The sequence below is a fragment of the Pinus tabuliformis genome, chromosome 2_2 (genome assembly GCF_031772625.1).
Source record: "Pinus tabuliformis cultivar Carrire ecotype Pingquan chromosome 2_2, CPIR1, whole genome shotgun sequence".
In the NCBI taxonomy this organism is placed as follows: Eukaryota; Viridiplantae; Streptophyta; class Pinopsida; order Pinales; family Pinaceae; genus Pinus; species Pinus tabuliformis.
Window position 1 is genome coordinate 971,207,712 of NC_142300.1, and position 22,604 is coordinate 971,230,315.

A 22,604-nucleotide genomic window follows, 5' to 3' on the forward strand; every position below is an offset into this window, starting at 1 on the left:
AAAAAGAGAATGACTTTGTGGTCTATTGTTAGGCTTGAAGTAACAAAAGGTCGCAAAAGGTGTCCATCATGTTCCAAGCCTTGTTGAAGTACTAGTACACACTATCAATGAGGTTTGGGATGTTTTCCAAACTGGAAATAGTGCAAGGGACGTTGGCTCTACCAATTCTAATAAAAATAGTAGTCATTCTCACTGGTGTGCATTCTTTCATCATGGCTTACTTCATACTGCTACATAAAATGGATAAATCAAGATAAATTCGGCAAAGAACATATAATAAACCTGGCCCTATGCTAGAACTTATTGGGAAATTTTGTTGAATAAAAAATATTGACTAAACTGAGCTGAACTGTACCAATTTGTAAATTAGTTGATAACTTGCTTGAAGCAATTATCAAAATTTATCTTATAGTTTATGTGACAGAAAGTACTTATTTGAATAGTTTAAGACCCACTCAAAGAAAATTACAATATTTTGTTTTTTCATGTGAGAGTTACTTGATTTATATAACAATATAAACCAGTGAGGCAGTTTTGATTTGTTTGTGTTGTTCGCTATGGTAACGAGTTATTGAAATTTTGTGATATACCGTGCACAATGTACTTTGTGTGACGGTAAAGGGAGAAACCTTAATGAACGGGGAATGTGCCAGGAGAAAGTTGTGGCTCGTTGATCTAGAAAAAAGTGAGAGAATAGCAAAAACAGATGTTCAATGGGAGTGTCTTATGGAAGCTCAATCTATCAACAAATCTCTTTCTATTGTTGGTGATCTTATATCTACGTTAGCAACCAAAAATAACCACATACCCTATATTTTTGTTGCATTGCAACTATCTGAAGGGTTCAAAAGAGTTTCACTATTATTTATTTGTCACTTCCTTTTGCATATTGTGCCTCTTTTTGAACTAATATTTAATAATGACATGACTATTGTTTTTGGTGACTTTAGGAATTCTAAGCTTACAAATTTTCTCCAAGATTCATTAGGTTCCATTCCAATACATTTTCTCTTCGTGTGCTTTTTCCTTTAAGTTCATTGAAATTTTCCACTAGAGTGAGGGGAATACAACCAGGTCTAGCATGGAAACAATTTGATTCATGTGAGACTTTGAAGTATAAACAATTGGTACTTTCAAATAAATTGATTTTACATTTCTAGTTAGCATATAGTTTGAATTATTTTGCTGCATCTTTTCAATGAGTATTATTATTGAATTCAAAATATTCCCTATACATTATGTTGGTTAGGCTATTCCTAAAAGTGTGAATGCCTTTGTGTAGTTTGAGGAGGCCAAACAAGAAGGAAAGGTAAAGGATGACATGATGTAGAAGATGGATGAGGATAGACAGAACTTGGATGTGAAACTAAAGTCTTGAAATTATAATGCTCGAAAAATGATCAAAGAGGCTGAAATACTTGAAGTAAAGGTTAAGAAGGTTGAAATGTTGTTAGAAAAGGTCTGACACAGGCTTGTCCCTTTTATTGCTTTTAACTTGCATATTCTTAGAATGTAAGCAGCCCTGGATAAAATCTTTAAGAGATGCTAATGCTTATTTTCATTTTTTATTTAACTTTCTTTTTAAGTGCTAAAGCTTTCAGTTGTTTGGTTCAGTGTATTAAAGTAAGATTCTGCCTAATATTACTAGCCATGTAGGTAAAGCATCTTGAAGCACAACTTGAGGCAAAAGTGAAAGGGAAATGATTATAAACAAAAAAAGAACTACAAGAACAAGTTGAAATCAAGCTCAAAGATCATAGACAACAAGTAGAGAAGGAGAGATTGCAATATCTGTCAAAAGTTAAAGGAAAAGAACATATGTGTAGAAATCTTCAAGAGAAGGTAATGTGGAAACTTTATATTCTATTTTCGGCTTAACTTTACGTTTGAGTCCAATGCACTACAGTCTCATCTGCTAGGGATATTTATTTGTTATGTTGTATAGCCTTAAGGCTTTGGCTAATTTTAAATGTCATTCAAGTAAATGATCTCGAAGCATAGCTAGAGGCCAAAGTGAAAGAGCGACAATCACTACCAGACATAGTGTTTGAGAAACCACCACCACTCCATCAGTTAGGGGGCTTCATAACTTGCAACATATGAATTTAGAGAAGGTAAAATGTTGGATAACTACCTAACTTAGCCAAATTGGATGAAAATTCAAATCCTTCCTCCCTCCTCATTCTTTCCATCCTCCTTGCACCAGAAGGAGAGGACTTAAGACTTTAAACAGAAGAAGGTCTTACCATTTATTTTCCTAATCAATAGAAAATATTATCAAACAAAGGAGGCCAAAAGACAATTTTCTATTTTTCCTGCAAATCAAATAATCAAAACAATTCTCAATATATCTAGGGAAATTTCAATCAGGTACGCAATGCAGGCTCAATAAAGCACTCGTTCATAGAGCTACAAATGTAAGATATATGGCTAAACCATGAGGAAGAGATCAAGACGTTTGTCAATGGGGTTACCTCAGAGGCATTGGATTCGGAAGACAGTGATGATTTCCCCCTATTGTCAATAGAAAAATTAAGGATAACAGAAATGGAGTCTGGATCTAGTATCCCTAGTGCAGTTTTTAATCTGGAAACAACTATAATTGGTGCATGAATTATTGCACTACCGAAAACGATGAAAGTTTTGGGTTTTCCATTATGATTTGTAATGATAATCCTTATGGGCATTCTCTCAAAAGTAAGCATTGAGTTATTGGTCAATTTTTCTATTCGCCTGAAGACTTCTAATTATGGTGAAACCGTTGAATTTGTTTGTGGGCACTCTTTCAGGTTTTTATCATAGATTTGTATTATTTTAAACAATGCATGGATTAAGATTGTTTATTTAATTATCATGGGAGATGTGATGTCCAGATATTTGCATCACCAAGGGATCATCACCAGGAGCGACAAAATTAGATTTTTAGATCATTTTAGTACTGAAGTTTTGAAGATGTGGACTAGATTTGAGCTTTGGCTAATAGATATACATAAAACTCACAAGTTTTTTCTACACCAATCCCCATACTTCTCAATAGTTCCAATGATAGAAATGCAATATTTACATATTACTACACAAAGGGTTGTTTAAGAAAATTATTTAAGATGAAATTAACATTTCATATAAATAATTTAATTAAATTAATTTGGATCTTAGGTAATGTATGAGACTTTTCATTGTTTTCATTTTTATATTAAAATCAATTGACAAATATGTAAAATCGAGGTTTTCATATATAGACATGGTAGGGAGGAGCATAGGTTGGGCTAATCAGTTTGCTAATTTAATTTTTCATAATTTTTCTAAATGAAGTTTTCATAGACATGAGTGTTCAAATGGGTTAAAAGAAATATTCATTTCGCTGCAATCAATCAAACCAAGTGATAATGGTGTCAATGAAGATATTTGAAGCCTTTGCGGGACCCTTTTTGTATTTCTTTATCGATAAAATTTGATGCAGAAAAGAATATGAAAGTTAATTGTTGTGACAAGATATTAACAAATTCTATTAATTCTAGTTACTTTTGTTTGTAGGACTAGATTAAATTATCTATAGATTATTGTGTATTATTAGCTTCTTGTGTGGGTCATGCTATAAGGGTGTGAAATTTAGGTAACTCAATTGAGTTATTTTTTATTAAGTTCAAAATAGGTGTTGCATGATTATAGATTTAATTAATATTGTGATGTGTTGAGCATTTAAAAAAAAATCATGCCTATATATGCAATTTCAAGGACTGTTATAAATTACATAATTTTTTAAAGTGTGCTAGATTAATGGAAAAGCACCTACCTTATAAGCAGGAGGCTGGTGGTTCGATTCCACTGTGCACAAACATGAATTAATGAATGATATTGTGTTTTATTTTTAAATTAGGTATTTTGTATATTGATTTATTTCAATGGTGAGATATTTTCTAGATTCATTGTTTTATATTGTATCTTAAGAGACAAAAGTGATATTGTATTGCTTTTAAATTTAATTTTTTATTGTGTGTATAGAGACAATAGCTAGGATTAAAGACTTATTGTCTCTATAAATACAATGTATTTAATCCCAAGTATTTTCGTTGGAGAGACGAAAATGAAATTGTCTCCCAAGAGCCAATAATGTTTGTGTTATATATTGTTTTTATAGAGACAACTTGTTAAGACAATTAATTTGTGACACAACTTTTTAATACAATTAATTTGAGACACAAGTTTTTAAGACAATTAATTTGAGACACCCACTTAAAGACAATATTTAATAGAATACAAAAGTTTGTTTTTTTCTCATGTTGAGGAAATTTACTCAAATATTGTCTTAAACACCCCTCATGTGTAGTAGTGCACGAAGATTGAACAAATCTACCCTCAACTACAAACGAAATCCCATATTTATAGAAAATTATCAACACAACGGGGAGTAACAATGATACAGAGGAAACCCTCATTGTTTCCGTCTGTAAAGTATATAGCCCCATATACCTAAAGTTGATATATTCAAATATAGATTTCAAAAGTGGATATTATCATAATATAATCAGGGAAAGTGATCAATGGAAAATAACCTTTATGATCAAGATAGGATTTTTGAGTGACCATATATCACTATTGGTTTAATTAATGCACCTATTCAATTCATGGAATTAATGAATAAATTTTTTAATCCCTTTCTTGTAGGCTTTTATTTTTGTATCTTAATAATATTTTAGTTTCTAGGAAATTTAGAGAAGAAAATTTTCTTCGTGTAAAGTGCTATCATGGTTGCAAGAGGAGAAATTGTTTATAAAATTTAAGAAAGTCTTGTTTTTGCTTGAAGAAATGGGATATTACATTTTTTTTGTTTCACAAGAAGGTTAAAAACTAGATAAATATGGGGTAACAATTTTTGTTTAATTACCTACACCAGAGAGAATTAAGGAATTATTTTCACCCATAGACTTATTTACTAGGATTTTTCTCAAATATGATTCAACAGTTCCATTTATTCTAAAAAAAAATCATCGAATTTCATTGCTATAAAATTATTTTACCTTAAAATCACCAAAATTCTATAGAAAATATATAAAAACCTTAGAAAATTGAACATTTTTATGAAAATATCACTAAACATTTTCTAGCTTGCATATTAAGGACTAGTAACATTCACTAAGGTTGATACACATTAAAGGAAAGTTCCATCCTTAAAATCCGCCCCAAGCTATACTAAAATATACTTTTCATGTTATGAGCTTTCATCGCATATTAGGTTTCTCTAGGAAGCTTGTTAGAACATTAGTGAAATTTGTGCACCACTGATTACATGCATGAGAAAAGGGACTTTTGAATGGAAAAAAGCAATAAAGAAGAGTTTTGAAATTTTGAAGAAGCAGGTTATTGAACACCAAATATTAACACTTACCAATTTCAATATACTATTTCAAATCGAACATGATGCAATTCATTCAATGAGGGAGCAGTTTTATGTCATCAAGGTAATTAAGAACCTTTTACAATATTTCAAGATTTGAAGAAATAGAGATACTACCTATTGGAAAAGGAACTTGTTCCAAACCATAACATCAAGTTGTTCAGTATATAAATAGCTAGGGCCTAGAGTAAAATGAGGCAATAGAATTTGACATGTGTGTGTGTGTATATCTATCTATCTATCTATATATATATATATATATATATATATATATATATATATATATATATATATATATATATATATATATATATATATATATATATATATATATATATATATATATATATATATATATATATATATATATATTATTTTACTATAGTCCCTAGCTATTTATATACTGAACAACTTGGTGTTATTGTATGGGACAAATTCCTTTTGCAATAGGCAGTACCTTTATTTCTTCAAATCTTGAATGATTGTAAAAGGTTCTTGATTACAAATGTAATACTGAAACATAGATTGAAAAAGTCAAATAAAGAAGTTATTGCATTAAGTAGAAGAATAATGTTGTTCAACACTTGTTTAGTCAATTTAGTGTCCTAAATTGCTTTGCATAAATTATCAACCAAGGTTCATAAGCTGATGAAGTGTAGTGCATTGTATGTGCTTAGTCAACCCTTGTTACTTCGTTGTTTTGTATTTTATATTATTTTGGGGGTTTCTGTTCTTTGATTCCTAATGATGTACAATTTTAAATATGAGAAACTGAATCTAAACTTCCTAAAGGTGAACGCAAGAGCTTAAAACTAGTCAAAATCTAATTTAAAAGAAGGAAATAAATAGAGCATCTATCTTATCTTGTCATCTAACCATAATTCATGCATCTAATTCTTCAAACCAAAAGGTAAAGTTGTAAGTCATGTTAAAATAAAGACAGGGAACGAAATTAACTGAAGTACTTCTAGTTACTCTAACCTTCAATTTTGAAAGATAACCTACTTGAGATGAAATTCAAGCAACTTCTCTACTTCATGATATAGAAAAAACTAAATAAAAGCATGGAAAAGGTAACTGATTGGTTTCAACCCTTATGTAAAGTGAATGTTTAACAATTTAGTTTAGGAAGGATATCAGCTTGAAATGGTGACCAGAAACATTCACTAATGCAGTGCATTGACAACCTGAACTAGGAAATAAATAACAAAAATAATGAGTAAACTAATCAACAATGCATCCTCATTACTTTCAATCTTACTTTGTTTAGAAACAAAGTCATTTCCTTTATGAAATGGATTGGAGAAACAAGACTACACAATTGAATTCTAACATTATGCTACTAATCAAAACTAAAAGAAATCAAACTACAAGAAATGAACCTAAGTTATAAACACAGCTAAAAACAAATGATGAAATTAAAACTTAACAAACAAAACAAATGAAAAGAAAACCTCCTTCGACGTAGGGGCCCTCTGCATCTGACTGGGTTGAGCTTCTAACTTAATTCAAAATTCTCTTTCAAATGATCATCAGTCAACACACGGCTTTGTATTATAAAACAACAAAAATCCAAAATTACGGAGCTGATAAGTGTAAACTTAATAGATCAAAAACATTAAACCCTTTTGGGTTCTGTACAACTGGTACTTAAAAGAATATATTCATAACTATCTTTTGAGGAAAATTAGCTACAGGTGGTCTACATGTATCACAATCGGACTGCGTAAATGTTTGATCAACTACAGGTGACTTAAATTTGAACAAGGTGGTTACATAGAACCATTGACACAGGTGGTTGATCTGAGTTAATGCTTCAACAGAACTGCTGGATTTATTAATTAATCATGAAAGGGTAGACAAAGAGTCCTATTGCTTTTGGGTTTCATATGATTGACTCCACCATTGACTATGGTCTTGAGCTACCTTTTTTATCCATCTGGGCTGGGTAACTAGGATAGGATCCATGTCGAGACGATTCTAGAGATGCCCATGTGGCTTGTTTCTTCATTTGACACCTGTAACCTTCTAAACCATGGAAGTAGCTACAGAACACACAGTTAACTACAGAATAGGTTGTGTTCCATAACTAATTTGCGAAAACTTATTCAAATAGAAAAAACATAAAAGTATAACATGTCAATCATTTAGTGTCCTCATTGAGACAAATCCTATCATTTATCAGTGATGGGGATCTGTCTTTTTACGGAAAACAAGGGAAAGAAGTGAGAAAAGTTGTCAAGGAGAGGGTAATTCTGAGGTTCAACAGCACTATGTTGGTTGAGTATTGGTTTGCACAACGTGAATAATCTATATGAAGATGACATTGATTTCATATCGGCCATGTAAAAAACAACAGATTATGGACTCGACAATAACCAGATGTTGTTTAAGAGAAAATCACATACAAGAGCTACATAATGGAGGTTCCGGTGACCATTTTGGGATAGAGAAAAATGAAATATAGGCTAATGAAAGGTATGAATGGTTTAGTATCAGTAAAGTCGTAAGAAATTTATTAATTTTTGTATGATTTGTTAATTGATGAAATCTAGAGGATGAAACACTAATTTCAGTACTCCTTTATTTGTATGAGAAAAAAATTAAAAAACTATGGATTTCCTTCACGATTTACAAAAAACAAAAATAAATAATGAATCAAAGCTATTTATACCAAACAAGTTTTCAAAAATATCTCATTGAGAAAAAAAATACTACTAATTTTATTCATTTTCAATAAAAATGTGAAGTTTCATAAAAGTATCATTTGAGATAGAGATACATTATTTGTGGAAATTGTTAAAAAAATTATAAAAGGAACTGCATTGTACACTAAAATTAGGTTATACATATCATCTTGAGACAAGTACTTGAAAATAAGTTATAAGAAAAAGGCTTTATAACACGTTGATGTGTTTGGTAGTTGAGAAGCCACTTAGCAAGACCTGATTATATTCTCTTAAAGAAAATATGATCAAAATATTGACCTTATAAATAAATTGTGTTAGGTCCCTATAATATAGTGTGTCCACATTATTGTTATTGTTATTGTATCCCCCTATTATTATTGTTGTGCCCTTACATTATTATTGTTATGTAGGCTCCGATTATATTGTTACCCCTTGGACTCCTATATACACCAAGGTGGTCTTATCATTTGTATGATCTAAGAATTATTCATTTATGTATTGTAAAGGAAGTTTTCCCCTCGAAGATAATAATTTTTAAGTCATTTATCTATCTTTTTTTTTCTTTGTGAACTGCTTGCATAACATTTGGTATCAGAGCTTTGGATTCTAGGGTTTTTTTTGCTACAAATAGGTCATCTTTGAATTTTCTCTATAACATTTTTTCTACAAAGGTTTGGATGTTGAAATTGTGACCATGTGGAGTTGAAATCTAATAATCCCATATGATGAAGTATGTGATTGATCCAGGAGGATCCTAAAAGGATAAATTTTTGAAGTGCTCAAAACTCAAGCGAAATCTATTTCAAATTGAATATCTCCTCATTATGAATCCAATGACATGAACAAAACCTAAATGTGACATTGTATGTGAAAGTAATGGCCCATTGAAGTTTTCATGAAACAACTAAATTTTTTGCAGGCGGGTTCCATAGGCTGCCACATGGCAGCTTTTGTCAGAAATACGGATGTTGATGTCATCTATATAGTTGTTGGTCAACATGATGATGTGGTACTATAGTGAGTAGGTAGTCAACCAAAGGATGCTACATGGAAGATGATGTCAACATGATCTCAATAGCCCATTCCAAAGTACAAACAAATAAAAATGCACCACATGGGTCCTAGTTGCAAGACGGTTAGTTTTCTTGATGGAGCAACATTTTGGACCTTTGTGGTCACAAAAGCAACTAAATGATTGCTTACTTAATTTTCCCAATGACCACTAAAAATCTGGTGACTGTTTTTTTAGCATTATAAATTTAAATTCGAAAAAGTATAAAAAAAATCGATTGATGGGAAATGAAACGTCGCTAAGCCAACCCTGCCACACACACACACATATATATAAATGATAGTACTAGTGGGTTTTGAACCCATTGAACAGATTAATCGAACGGCCTGCTAACTGTACTATAAGAACAGATGACCAAATTTCATACAACAATGACAAATTAACAACAAACAATTCCAAATAATACAAGTTGCAGGTTTGAACGCATGTTTATGAGGACCTAGTCTGCGCCACTTCTAACACACCATAGGTGGTGCGATTTTATAGGTCCACCCAAACACCAATACTCTAAATATAATACCATCAAGGTGAGGGAAAAGGTAGAACAACATACAAACATCGAAACCCACAAGCCTGTGGAACCTCAACCATGTCAAAACTACACCTTGATGGGTGCATTTTTCAAGATAAATTCAAGGGGAATCTACAAGGAATTTTTTGTATAGAATCTTGAAGTGAATCTTTAGAATCCCTAGAGGGTCTAGAGTTATAGTCAAATTTCACAAATTTCTCCACAAATCCAACATTGTTATCCTTCTTCTCAACAGGGTTGTGCATTTTCAGGCTGTCCCCAGAATTAGGGTCATAAGGTGTATTTTTTTCATGTATTCATTTTTATTTTACTTTTGATGAATGAAAATGCCTCCCTACTTTGAGCAAGGGTTGGAGACATAGCGCACTGTTGTGAAGGTAAATTGTTGGAAATAATACTGAGAGGGGGGGGTGAATCAGTATTATCACATTAATAAAACTTTTTCAATTCCATAATCAGATTCATATATGCTACTTCCACAACTTCTTAAGATTAAGTTAATCGATCTTCAATGAGTGCATTAGGACATTATCAACCATATTATCAGTTAACAGATGCAGTAACATAAAGTAGATCATCACACATAAGGCACACATATGAACACAATGATATAAGGTGGAAACCCAATGCGGGAGAAAACCACCTGCTGCAAGTCATCTCAATCTTCTTCTTAATAAGAAAATTCTTTTACAATATTTGTACTGGTGCAGCCTTATACCAGTACGGGAGCTACAACCCCCTTTGCTCTTGTACTAGCCGATCTATTTACTAGTACGCAGGCTACTACCTGCTACAATGCTCCAAGATTTCTTTTAGCTCTTGTACTAGCTTAGATATTAGTACGTAGGCGCCGGCCTACAATCTTCTCCCTCTAAGTACCACGTTTCATCAATTTTCATACTGGATACATTGAGGCACAACTCATAATCTTGAAAGGCCACATTTCATCCAATTTTCATACTGGACCCAACAACAACATTGAAGCTCAAACAACCTTCTGAAACACCCAATCAACTGTAGTAACTAGATCAACAATAATAGGACCAAACCCAGGATGCAACAATGATAAACAAAGATTTTAAGAGAAGGAAGCACCCTGCTCAACTGCTAGCCTGAGTCCGGACTCACCCTGCTCAACTGCTAGCCTGAGTCCCGGACTCACCCTGCTCAACTGCTGGCCTGAGTCCCTGGACGCACCCTGTTCAACTGCTAGCCCGCGTCCCGGACGCACTCTGCTCCACTGCTAGCCTGCGTCCCTCGCTCTGAGTCTTTTGAACTGCCTGCGTCTCGGCGCACCTGAACCCTTCTGCGCCTGCGTCCGGCGCACCTGAACCGGTTCGCTCCTGCATCCCGGACGCACCTGAACCCTTACTGCACCTGCGTCTCTTTAGATATGAAAGATATAAAGACTTCAAGACTAACCCAAACAGTCAGATCTACAGATCTGATCGTGCGCCATAGCGATCATAGTCCATTAGAAGATTCGCCTTCATAGATCTGGACTAGATCTCACCAAAAGATATTCAACAAAGGTGGTGCTTAATCCAAATGAACTCCTTTGCTTTATATAGGCAAGCTTCTCCCCAAAACATGGAACAATACCACGAGCCGACACCATAGAAACACAAAACCGTCGGCTAGATACCACACAAGAAACCCCCACGTGCTTTTCTCTGCCTTGAAATGTGTGCACTGGGTGGACGCACCCCCTGAACGGCTGGCCTGCGTCTCTGGACGCGGGTTCTGCATGGATTACCTGCGGGGACGCACTTTCTGTAAGGTGTACCTGCGTCCTTCATAATTTCAACAATATTTGAGCCTCTGCTTACAAAGAGCTTGCCATTTGATTCCTTTGAGCTATCCTGTAATATGTCACATCTGATATCTCTTCTGTAGATTCATCTGAATGTATATAAGTGAGATGATCTTCTATGAGAGTGTTGCCATCAAGTACAACATATGCATCATAATGCCAACAATCTCCCCCTTTGGACTTGATGGCAACAACACCGAATCACTCTCCCCCTTTGACATCAAGGGCAAAGGGGTATGCTCCCCCTAAGAACATGCTCCCTTTGACTATGAGCCAGATCTGCTGAAGTCTCTGAATGAGCTCCCCCTTTGTATATGTCATGGTGCTCCAATCTGATAATGGTCTTTCTGAGAACAAGCTGAGATGTCTGCTTTGCTGTATAGTGCTTGTTCATGCTCAAACTCCCCCTGACAATAAGCAAGGTCTGCAAAAAGATGTTCTACAAGAAGAACATGACTCTATATATATCATAAATGACCTTCCTATCACCAAAAGACTCAATACATACATCCATCACCCATCACAATAAGGATCATCCATCCAACCAAGTGGGAATACATCAGAAATATGAAAACCAAATACATTACATCTTCATCCCATGCATAGTGGGGGGGGACAAAGGCCGTTACATGACCTGAAGAGATGACTACAATAGACCATTACAACATGAGTTTTGCTATGACCTTTCAAATGACAAACATCATCAACAACACTGTATAATCTGCTCCATAGTATCTGTCAACATCAACTCACAACCATCCAGATCTACATGAATCAAGAGTCATCAAATGAGAGTATCAACATCAATCAACATATGTATGAATAATCATCCCTGTATGTAGCCAACAATCCTTATCCATTTGTGCCAAGAAAGAAATCATGCATCATGCACATGTCAACAGCTGCATATGAGTGACTCATCATCGTCATGTCTTCAACAATGCGACTTTGAATAATCATCCATGAAATCAGCCAACCTCATCTATGTATGTGCCAAGGAAAATAAAGACTCCATGCAAGCATCATTAGAGAATCAACCATAAATCTGATCATGTGATCAACTCATAACCATAGCAAGATGAATCATAAGCATTGTCACCAAGGACCATAATGCCAACAATGCATTCAGTACATATGCTCCCCCTGAACCAGTGCCATCTGTTAAATTTGATCATGCATATCAAGAAGAATCAGCCAATAGATGCTTTGAGACGGGTACGCACTTCATCTTCTGCTGCGCTGCGTCCTGTTGCTGCAGGGACGCACCCAAAAACACTATCGCGCTGCGTACTTTTACTCAGGGACGCACCCAAAATTACTATTGCGCCGCGTCCTTTTGCTTCAGGGACGCACCTGATCCTCAGTCGCTCTGCGTCCCCACGCAGATTTTCAGTTACTGAACTGCGTCCTGGACGCACCTGGACTTGGTCTGGCCTGCGTCCGCACGCAGGTCTCCTGTTACTGCACTGCGTCCTGTACTTTCAGCTTCCTCTGATTCTGGTATGTCTGTACATTGTACTGTGCCACCCTTTTCTGACTGTACTTCCTTTTTCCTCCATATCTTCAAGCGTGATGATGACATTTTCTCCTTTTGATATGGTGCCCAAACTTTGTTCCTGCATTCCTTGGCTATATGTCCAAGCTTGTTACATGCATAACATCTTACATGTTTCATATTCCTCCTGTAACAATCAGTAGCTTTGTGACCAAACATATTGCAAGCAAAGCAATATCCATAAAAGTACCTTGATTGAGATGACCTTTCTACATAATGGTCTTGAACTCTTCTTCTTCTACATCTAGCTGCAACATGTCCAAGATTATGACATACATAACATTCAACATTATTCATAGGAGGAGTAAAGGATTTTCTTTGAGGAATCTCTTTCCTTGGTTGATGATGAGATTGATCTTTCACTTCTTCGTTGATCACTTTAGATTTCCTTTTAGAGTTTCTTGCCTCACCTTGTGAACTAGATTCACCTTCAACAGATTCATGGAAACCAAGACCAGTCTTTATAGCAGGGGACCTTTGACTACTAAGAATATCATCCAATACTTTAGAGCTATCTTGAAATCGTAAAAGCTTATCCTTTTCTTCTAGTTTACCTTTCAAGATATTTACCTCAACGTGAAGTTGTTCTTCCTTTTCAAGAGATTTCTTTTTCAAAACTTCTTCAGCTTTCCTTCCTTCTTCCATTTGTTCCCTTAGTTTGAGAACTTCTTTTTCATGTTCTTCATACAGATCCTGCTGCATTTGACGAACTCGAAAGGCACATTCCAGTTGAGATTTTAAGCTGGTGACTTCGTTTTCTTGTTTTGCAATAGCTTGGAGTAGATCTGTATTCTGCTTCTTTGATTCTTCAAGATCTCCTTTTAGTGAGAGGATTGTAGCTTCAAGATTTTCATAGTAGCTAGATCTATCTTTGAGTTTCTTGATGGTTGTGCTTCTTTCGTTGACTTCTTTTCTTAATGATGTCACTTCATGCTGCAATTGGTCTTCCTTGTCCTTGAGTAGCTTTCTTACCTTGTTTCCTTCTTCTAGTTGGGCCCTTAGTTTGGTAGCTTCTTCTTTGAAATCACATTCCCTTTTGTTCAATAGATCTTGTTGATCTCTAATTTTGTCTGTCAGCTTTTTAAATTCTGCCTCTATTTGATATCTTTCTTGTTCACCCATAAGAGCAAATTCAATAGTTTCGCTATCACTTTCATCTCTTTCACAAGGAAATATAGCTGGAACATCAGAGGATAACACATTCATACCTGATACTGATTCTGAATCTGATTCTGAATCTGAAGAGCTTCTTATGCCTAATCCCCAATCGATTCTTCCACTATCATAGTTCTTCTGAGATGACTTCTTTTTCTTATGAGCTTTCTTCTTAAGCTTCTTTCCCATTGTTCCACGGATCTCCTTCAAGCGATCAAGCTTTTCTGAAGGACCTGCTCTGATACCAATTGTTGGAAATAATACTGAGAGGGGGGGGTGAATCAGTATTATCACATTAATAAAACTTTTTCAATTCCATAATCAGATTCATATATGCTACTTCCACAACTTCTTAAGATTAAGTTAATCGATCTTCAATGAGTGCATTAGGACATTATCAACCATATTATCAGTTAACAGATGCAGTAACATAAAGTAGATCATCACACATAAGGCACACATATGAACACAATGATATAAGGTGGAAACCCAATGCGGGAGAAAACCACCTGCTGCAAGTCATCTCAATCTTCTTCTTAATAAGAAAATTCTTTTACAATATTTGTACTGGTGCAGCCTTATACCAGTACGGGAGCTACAACCCCCTTTGCTCTTGTACTAGCCGATCTATTTACTAGTACGCAGGCTACTACCTGCTACAATGCTCCAAGATTTCTTTTAGCTCTTGTACTAGCTTAGATACTAGTACGTAGGCGCCGGCCTACAATCTTCTCCCTCTAAGTACCACGTTTCATCAATTTTCATACTGGATACATTGAGGCACAACTCATAATCTTGAAAGGCCACATTTCATCCAATTTTCATACTGGACCCAACAACAACATTGAAGCTCAAACAACCTTCTGAAACACCCAATCAACTGTAGTAACTAGATCAACAATAATAGGACCAAACCCAGGATGCAACAATGATAAACAAAGATTTTAAGAGAAGGAAGCACCCTGCTCAACTGCTAGCCTGAGTCCGGACTCACCCTGCTCAACTGCTAGCCTGAGTCCCGGACTCACCCTGCTCAACTGCTGGCCTGAGTCCCTGGACGCACCCTGTTCAACTGCTAGCCCGCGTCCCGGACGCACTCTGCTCCACTGCTAGCCTGCGTCCCTCGCTCTGAGTCTTTTGAACTGCCTGCGTCTCGGCGCACCTGAACCCTTCTGCGCCTGCGTCCGGCGCACCTGAACCGGTTCGCTCCTGCGTCCCGGACGCACCTGAACCCTTACTGCACCTGCGTCTCTTTAGATATGAAAGATATAAAGACTTCAAGACTAACCCAAACAGTCAGATCTACAGATCTGATCGTGCGCCATAGCGATCATAGTCCATTAGAAGATTCGCCTTCATAGATCTGGACTAGATCTCACCAAAAGATATTCAACAAAGGTGGTGCTTAATCCAAATGAACTCCTTTGCTTTATATAGGCAAGCTTCTCCCCAAAACATGGAACAATACCACGAGCCGACACCATAGAAACACAAAACCGTCGGCTAGATACCACACAAGAAACCCCCACGTGCTTTTCTCTGCCTTGAAATGTGTGCACTGGGTGGACGCACCCCCTGAACGGCTGGCCTGCGTCTCTGGACGCGGGTTCTGCATGGATTACCTGCGGGGACGCACTTTCTGTAAGGTGTACCTGCGTCCTTCATAATTTCAACAATATTTGAGCCTCTGCTTACAAAGAGCTTGCCATTTGATTCCTTTGAGCTATCCTGTAATATGTCACATCTGATATCTCTTCTGTAGATTCATCTGAATGTATATAAGTGAGATGATCTTCTATGAGAGTGTTGCCATCAAGTACAACATATGCATCATAATGCCAACAATCCCCTCTGCGGACAGAGGCGATCCCTACTATCCCAGATGGGGTCTAGCAACAATCAAACAACGCTATCACTCAGGTTCCTAATTGCAAATTAAAGACCAATGATGAGGGCCTACCTGGATTCCAACGCTAATATTTGTAGAAGAGTCGGCGCTCCCGCTCCTTTGCTCCGGTCGGTCACAATCCCCACGATCTCCGTGAATGGACACCTACACATGCAAAGAACGACACAAACACAAGCATAAAATCCAATAGATGCAACTATATATCAGTCAGAAAGGATATAACTCATCATCATCACAAATAATAACAAGAGTGGAACCATAATGATAGTCGTCTATTATTGATAAACAAAGAAGAATACAACCATAGTTCTGACGTCAAATCCTTCTTTGGCTGGGTGATCAGCAGCACATGCCTTGCAAAGCTTGTTGGGAATGGGGAACAAGCCTCTCTCTCCTTGGTTACTTGGACAAGAATCTCCTCACTTTAGATTTAGCTTCATGGGAATGAAGAAGGCCTCTTGTAGCATGAGCTTAGCAATTCTCAGACTTTAGAATTTGGAACTTGGAGACTAACTTGTCAAAGGAAAAAGGACAAGCTTTTATAGATAGAGAAGAAGGAGTTGGGGTTATCCACAATATGCATGGGATTGGCTTTATCACTAAGAAGCTTGCATGGGAGGTGGAGAACTACTTCCCTTCTATGGAGATTCGAAGCCCAACTGAACTAATTCAAGATGGAATCAGTTCATGAATAGGTTAGGAAGAACCTTCGTAAGTTTGTTTGTTAAAAACTTTACCCAACTGGGTTGGCGGGAGTGCCGCTCTGAGATAGAGCGCCAGCTGGCGCGCCCTCTTTGGAGGATTTCCCCCATTGGCGCAAGTGATAAATAGTGGAACCAGACCAATGGAAAAAGGGCTATTTTTATGGGTATTTTGCAGAAGGTGTCTTCAGGGCATATGAAGTACATACTCAAGGGGATAAAATGCAATTGTTTTTAGGTTATGTCACTTCTCACAGGTCCCGAAATAAGTCCTCCAATGTGCGGGAAAAGGGGTAACAGGGACGGTGACAAATTACTGTGTAACAGATGCCCCCTAAAGCATGAGGCTCGAGAGAGAGAGAGGGGTGAAATGCTTTACAAGAACATGGCCAACTGAAAACACTGCCGCTGGAGAACCTACATGAAGAAGTATGACTGATATCTCAAGTACATGATGTATGTGGTATGGGTGTAGCCATCAATTGCAGAGTACATAAAAATCTAGATCTAAGGTATGGGCGCAGCCATCCAGTAAGGATCGATAAGTAGACTCAGGCATGGTCGTAGCCATCTAGTGAATGAGTCATGTAATGATCATAATAATCCACAAAATTGCAACCTGGATCTCAACAGACAAAATCCAGGGTCTGCACTCCATCTCGACCCGAACAAAGTACAATTTCAAGCATGCGAATATGGGAGTCGAAGTCGAACATGCAAGAACATCGTTTGATTACCAGTCAATGACGAAAATTGTTAACAGACGTGAGAGGTACCACCAATAATGACAATGGTCCTCAAGGTACTATAGGTACAATCTACGGTGTGCGAATCAGTGAGCCGGCGTCGAACACCCGTAGAATCATTCGATCGGAGGCCAATGATGAAAACCTCACATCAAACAGGAAGAACCTGCCATTGAGGCATGCAAGCTCCAAGGCACCTGAAGGGAGTCTCTAGGTCAACTTCCTGGATAATGAGCTGAAGTCGACAGGAAGTGACCTTGATCGAAGGTGGGCCATAATGTTTCCCACATCATCGACACGAGATAGAGAAGGATAAGATGTTTTGTGTGAGGTATCAGAGGGAGGTTGAGTATTCTGCAGAGGTCAACTTCTCTTGAACATATTGGCAACACGACAGTGGACTTGGCAGTATTTGACATTAAATGATCAAGGGTCATGGTGACGAGGTAATGAGCAGATAAGAGGTCAAACAGGATAACCCAAACCCATGGAGGCAAATGTAAAAACAAGATGAGATGTCCCCACCCAGACACGAATGCAGACAAGTGCCATGTTCAAGAGCGACATACTGCCGACACGACAATAATTATGGTTCCATTTTCCCCACCATTGCTGGCGAGTACCCCGGTTATTTTTCGATGACAAGCTTGATGGGGATAACATATGTTTGAAAGGCATCATTTCGATGGAATCCGATGTCATTAAGTTTTAATGAGTTTGACAAAGGAAAACTCAGCGTCTTTTCATGTTTAGAGAGTTTGAAAAGACAGCAGAAAAGTAAACTCCAGGGGGGTCCTTTTTCATAAAGTTATGTCTCTCGACCCTGAAAAAGTATAAAACAATGCTCGAAAGAACTGCCCGATCATTACGATCGAGGATTACTTTTCATGAGTAGTGATTTCGATCTGAAAAAAGTAAAAAAGTGATTGAAACCACGTCACTTCGTAACCGTTAATGAACCTGAAACGACAAGGGTCCAACGATCTTTTCGTCTTTACACAGTTGGAAAAGGGTTTAAAGATGACCACCTCTCATTTAAATTTTACGAATTGAGAGGAAAAACTCGGCATCTTTTAATATTTAAATGGTCAGAAAAGCGCTGAAAGCAGACCTCCATTTTTATTCTCTTTAACGAGTCAAAAAGGAAAAAAATACTTGGCAATCTTTTCATATTTTACGAGTCAAAAAAGAGCTTAAAGGTGACTCGTCCTAGAGGAACGAGTGGTATAAAGGGTATCAACTGGTTCCGGCAATGGTGGAACTACTCAAAACATGTAATGGTCAAGAGGCTGACTAATAAAACCACTCATCGCTGCGGTTCCTCAGGAAAGGGAAAACAACCAAGTGAAAGCATATGATTAGCCAAGGAGATGGTGGCGATGGAATGAAACAACCAAGGCTCATCTAACAAAATTTAGCGAATAAACAACAATCACGAGATGTAAATCGGGTATGGGCTCATTTTTACACAAGCTTGAACCATGGAGAACTTTGCTTGGATTCGGTTTCATGTATACACAAGCTTGAAAAGAAAAAATATGCTTGTTATGAGTTCACATGCCCCAGCATAATAACGCAAAATGAGGTACATGCCCCCCAAGCTTCATTGCATTCAACAAAGTGGATGGAATGAAGGTTCACCTTCGAGATCTTGGAAAGACTCGACTTGGATTTTACGAGAGCTTAATCAAAAGACTCGATTTGGAAAGGGAGTTGTTTCATTTTTTGATGAGGTTGACACAATAAAAGAACTATCCTCATAACCCTTGTTTCATTTTTTTAACGAGCTTGACACAAGATCAGGAACTATGCTCGACCAGATCCAGTTTCATTTTTTAAGGAGCTTGACATAGGAAAGTGAACTATGCTCTGACCAAACCCAGTTTCATTTCTTAAGGAGCTTGACATAAGAAAGGGAACCATGCTCCGACCAAACCTAGTTTCATTTTTTAAGGAGCTTGACATAGGAACACAGACTATGCTCCAAACGAACTTCATCATAATGAACAGGAAGTCGTTGCTCCCAAGAGTGGCACTACCGGTGGAAGGACAACATCTTGGAAGTCATGACCCAATGCCCCCAGGACACTATGCACAACGACATCATCATGGGATATAGGCACGGGATAAGCAGCCACATAGTTGACTTGCGGTGGGGCATATAAAGACCAGTGGATAAAACCCAGGAGGGGATGACAACTGCGCAGGAGGCATCGGGGGACTAAAGAACGATAATTGATATATAGTGACAATTCTTCTGTTGTGTGGAAAACAAACCACACGGAAAAGTGAAGAGACAAGGGCCCCCATGGCATAAACATAGTCACGGCCAAGGAGAAGACTGAAATCTGGAGCACCTTGGGTAACCAGTACGTCTATATAAACGGTTTTGCCTCCCAAAGTAACAGGAAACTTCAGGAGGATCCCTAACAGTTGAACGGTTCCTCCGTCAAATGCCAACAGATTTTGTGCAACTGGCACAAGCTGTGGGGAGCCCAAAGCTTTCCAAGTAGTGAAAGGCATGAGACTGACAGATGCACCCTCATCCAAGATAGTGCCAGGTACTGCCTTATCATAGGCATGTACTATAATCTGGAAAGGCACATGGGATGGAAGGCAGAATGTAGTCAAATGACTCCAGTCGAAGGAAACGACCAAACTACTTGGTGGGGGAATCGTATGATTGCCCCCCTGCAGTACAGGAGACGAAGAAGGACCGCCTTGATCAACTGAGACAGGAGGGTCATTCTCGGACTCAGGAGAATCTGATGAGACAAGAAGAACATGAGCAGTAGAATCATGATGCTCCTCTGGAACAGAGTAATCAACAACTGGTGAACCCAAGTCAACACTCTCTCTGACCAATGGTTGGTCTGGAGCAGGCTTGGCACAGCCAGGTTCGGAAGGATGAGGACAGACAAGAGAAGAATCTAACTCAATCTCTTTGTCCACAGGGAGGGGGTCAGAAGAGAGCTTCTGATATGCAATAGGAAGTTAGGGTGAAGAAGTTGTAAGATTTTTCAAAACAGCGGAAGTTTTATCCATGAGCGGACAAAGGTGAAGGGGATGATTGCCTTCACATAGTCTACAGGGGATTCGAATCTTCCCTTTCTTCTGAATGTTGTCAATTGATAGGGTGGCATCGCCATGAGCTTCAGAGGATGATGAGGGACGAGCTAGATCACGATACCATACTTCAAGGATGCTGGGAATACCAGGACAATCACGAAGAAGATGGTCACCCTTGCAAAACTTAAAAGGAAACTTAACCTTCCGTGGGGGGGGCAGAAGGTGTTTCGACCTGGGATGGATTTGGAGCAGTAGCTGCACCTTTAGCCTCTCGCTTATGAGACTTCTTCTTCATCGTCTTCTTCTTCTTTTTCTTAGCCACCTAGTTACTTGAATCCAGACTTTCACCAGGCGAAGTACAAGATGAGGATGCAGAAACAGGCGAAGAAGGGGAGAGGTCCACCTTAGAATCAACATGATGTTGTTCGGGTGGAGGAGACAGTGGAACAGGAGTCATAACACTCGGGACCACCGAGGTTGAAAACAACCATATGGGCAAACCGATGGTTAACCCAGGCAAAGACAAAGTTTCCATATACGGAGCACCGACATTTCCAAAAGAATGAAATGGACTAGGGTTTCCATCTGGGGGAACACCTTGGCCGGTAGACTCGGGGAAGGTTTCCATAGAAAACGAGAAAGAACCCTACTCAAGCTAACTCAAACAATAGCTAACAGGGTAGATGTGAACGTAGTCAAATAAATTTTAAGACACAAGGACATAACTTGACCTTTTCATCTTTAAAGAGTCGAGAAAAGGACAAAAAGATGACTCTAGTCGCCTTCAAATGTTTAATGAGCCTAAAGTGACAAGTGCTCAGATGGACCTTTTCTTTCAGGGAGTCCAAAAAGGAATGAAAGTGACTACTCTGGAGAAACTAGGCAAAATGTTTACTAGACAACCCGTAAAACTGCATATACACCTTGGCAATCATATGAAAACCAAGGACTTTCCGTACGATAGTCAATCTTCTCAAATGTTGTGTTCGGTGCGTTACGGCTTGTAAGGTGGCAGACATGGTTTCCTATGGATAAAGGATGATAACCTAGTGGGGTCTCCCCATATACTCGATAGTACGTGGGAGCACAAATCCATGTTAGACCACAATTGAGTCACAAAAGGAGGAATCTCCCAACCTTGAGTGGAAACAAAAGTGACTAGGTTTAACGACGGTGGAGCACGTCTCTAGCCTAGACCTCTAAAAAGTGTGTGTTATGTTCCAATGCGTTGTTAGATTTATTCAGTTCATTTTAAAGTTGATCTTGTATTAGGTTTCAGTTTTCAGGCCTTACAGTATGTAATCTCTCAAAATTCCCTAAATGCAAACTATATGCCAAAATATGTCATTTCATTCGATGAATGCTAGTTACGAGAGGTTTTGAGGGCTTTCACGCAAACGAAATGATCACAACACAACAAAGAACTCCCCTAATGCAGCTAATGGAAATTAACAAACTTTTCTTCGAGATCACTAATCACTAATCAAAATGAAAAGTTCTAATTCTCATTAACTAATAAAAAGCAAAAGAGATTTTTTCCTTTTTGATGATGGCAAAATGCACTAAACAACTTTGAGAAATGACAACAAACAAATTATATTCAATACAAGCACATTCAGTTCCCTAAATCACGAATCAAAACTCCAAAGAACAAGAAAGATCCCAAAGACACGAATGAGCCGTGTAATCTAGGCTCAAAGTGAGACGAAGCGGAATTCAAGTGAAGACAAAGCAAGTCACCCAAATAACGCAACAAAATGATTTACAACCACTGAACAAGTGCAAGGGAGCAAACAAAGAGTTGACTAGACCACTAGAGGATCAAAACACCTGAGGAAGGCTCGACACACAAAGCCACTAGATGTCCTAGGGCTAGAAATGTGAAATCGATAGAAAAAAACAAACACCCAAAGGGGATCAAAGCCAGTCAAATCACACTCCAACACACTCAAATAGTCTAAAAAAAG

General features: G+C 37.7%; 1 pseudogene; it reads left to right on the forward strand.

Annotated features, from left to right (window-relative positions):
* The window catches only part of LOC149196481 (kinesin-like protein KIN-14R), a 91,776-nt pseudogene that overhangs the window by 24,090 nt on the left and 45,082 nt on the right, over positions 1 to 22,604 (forward strand).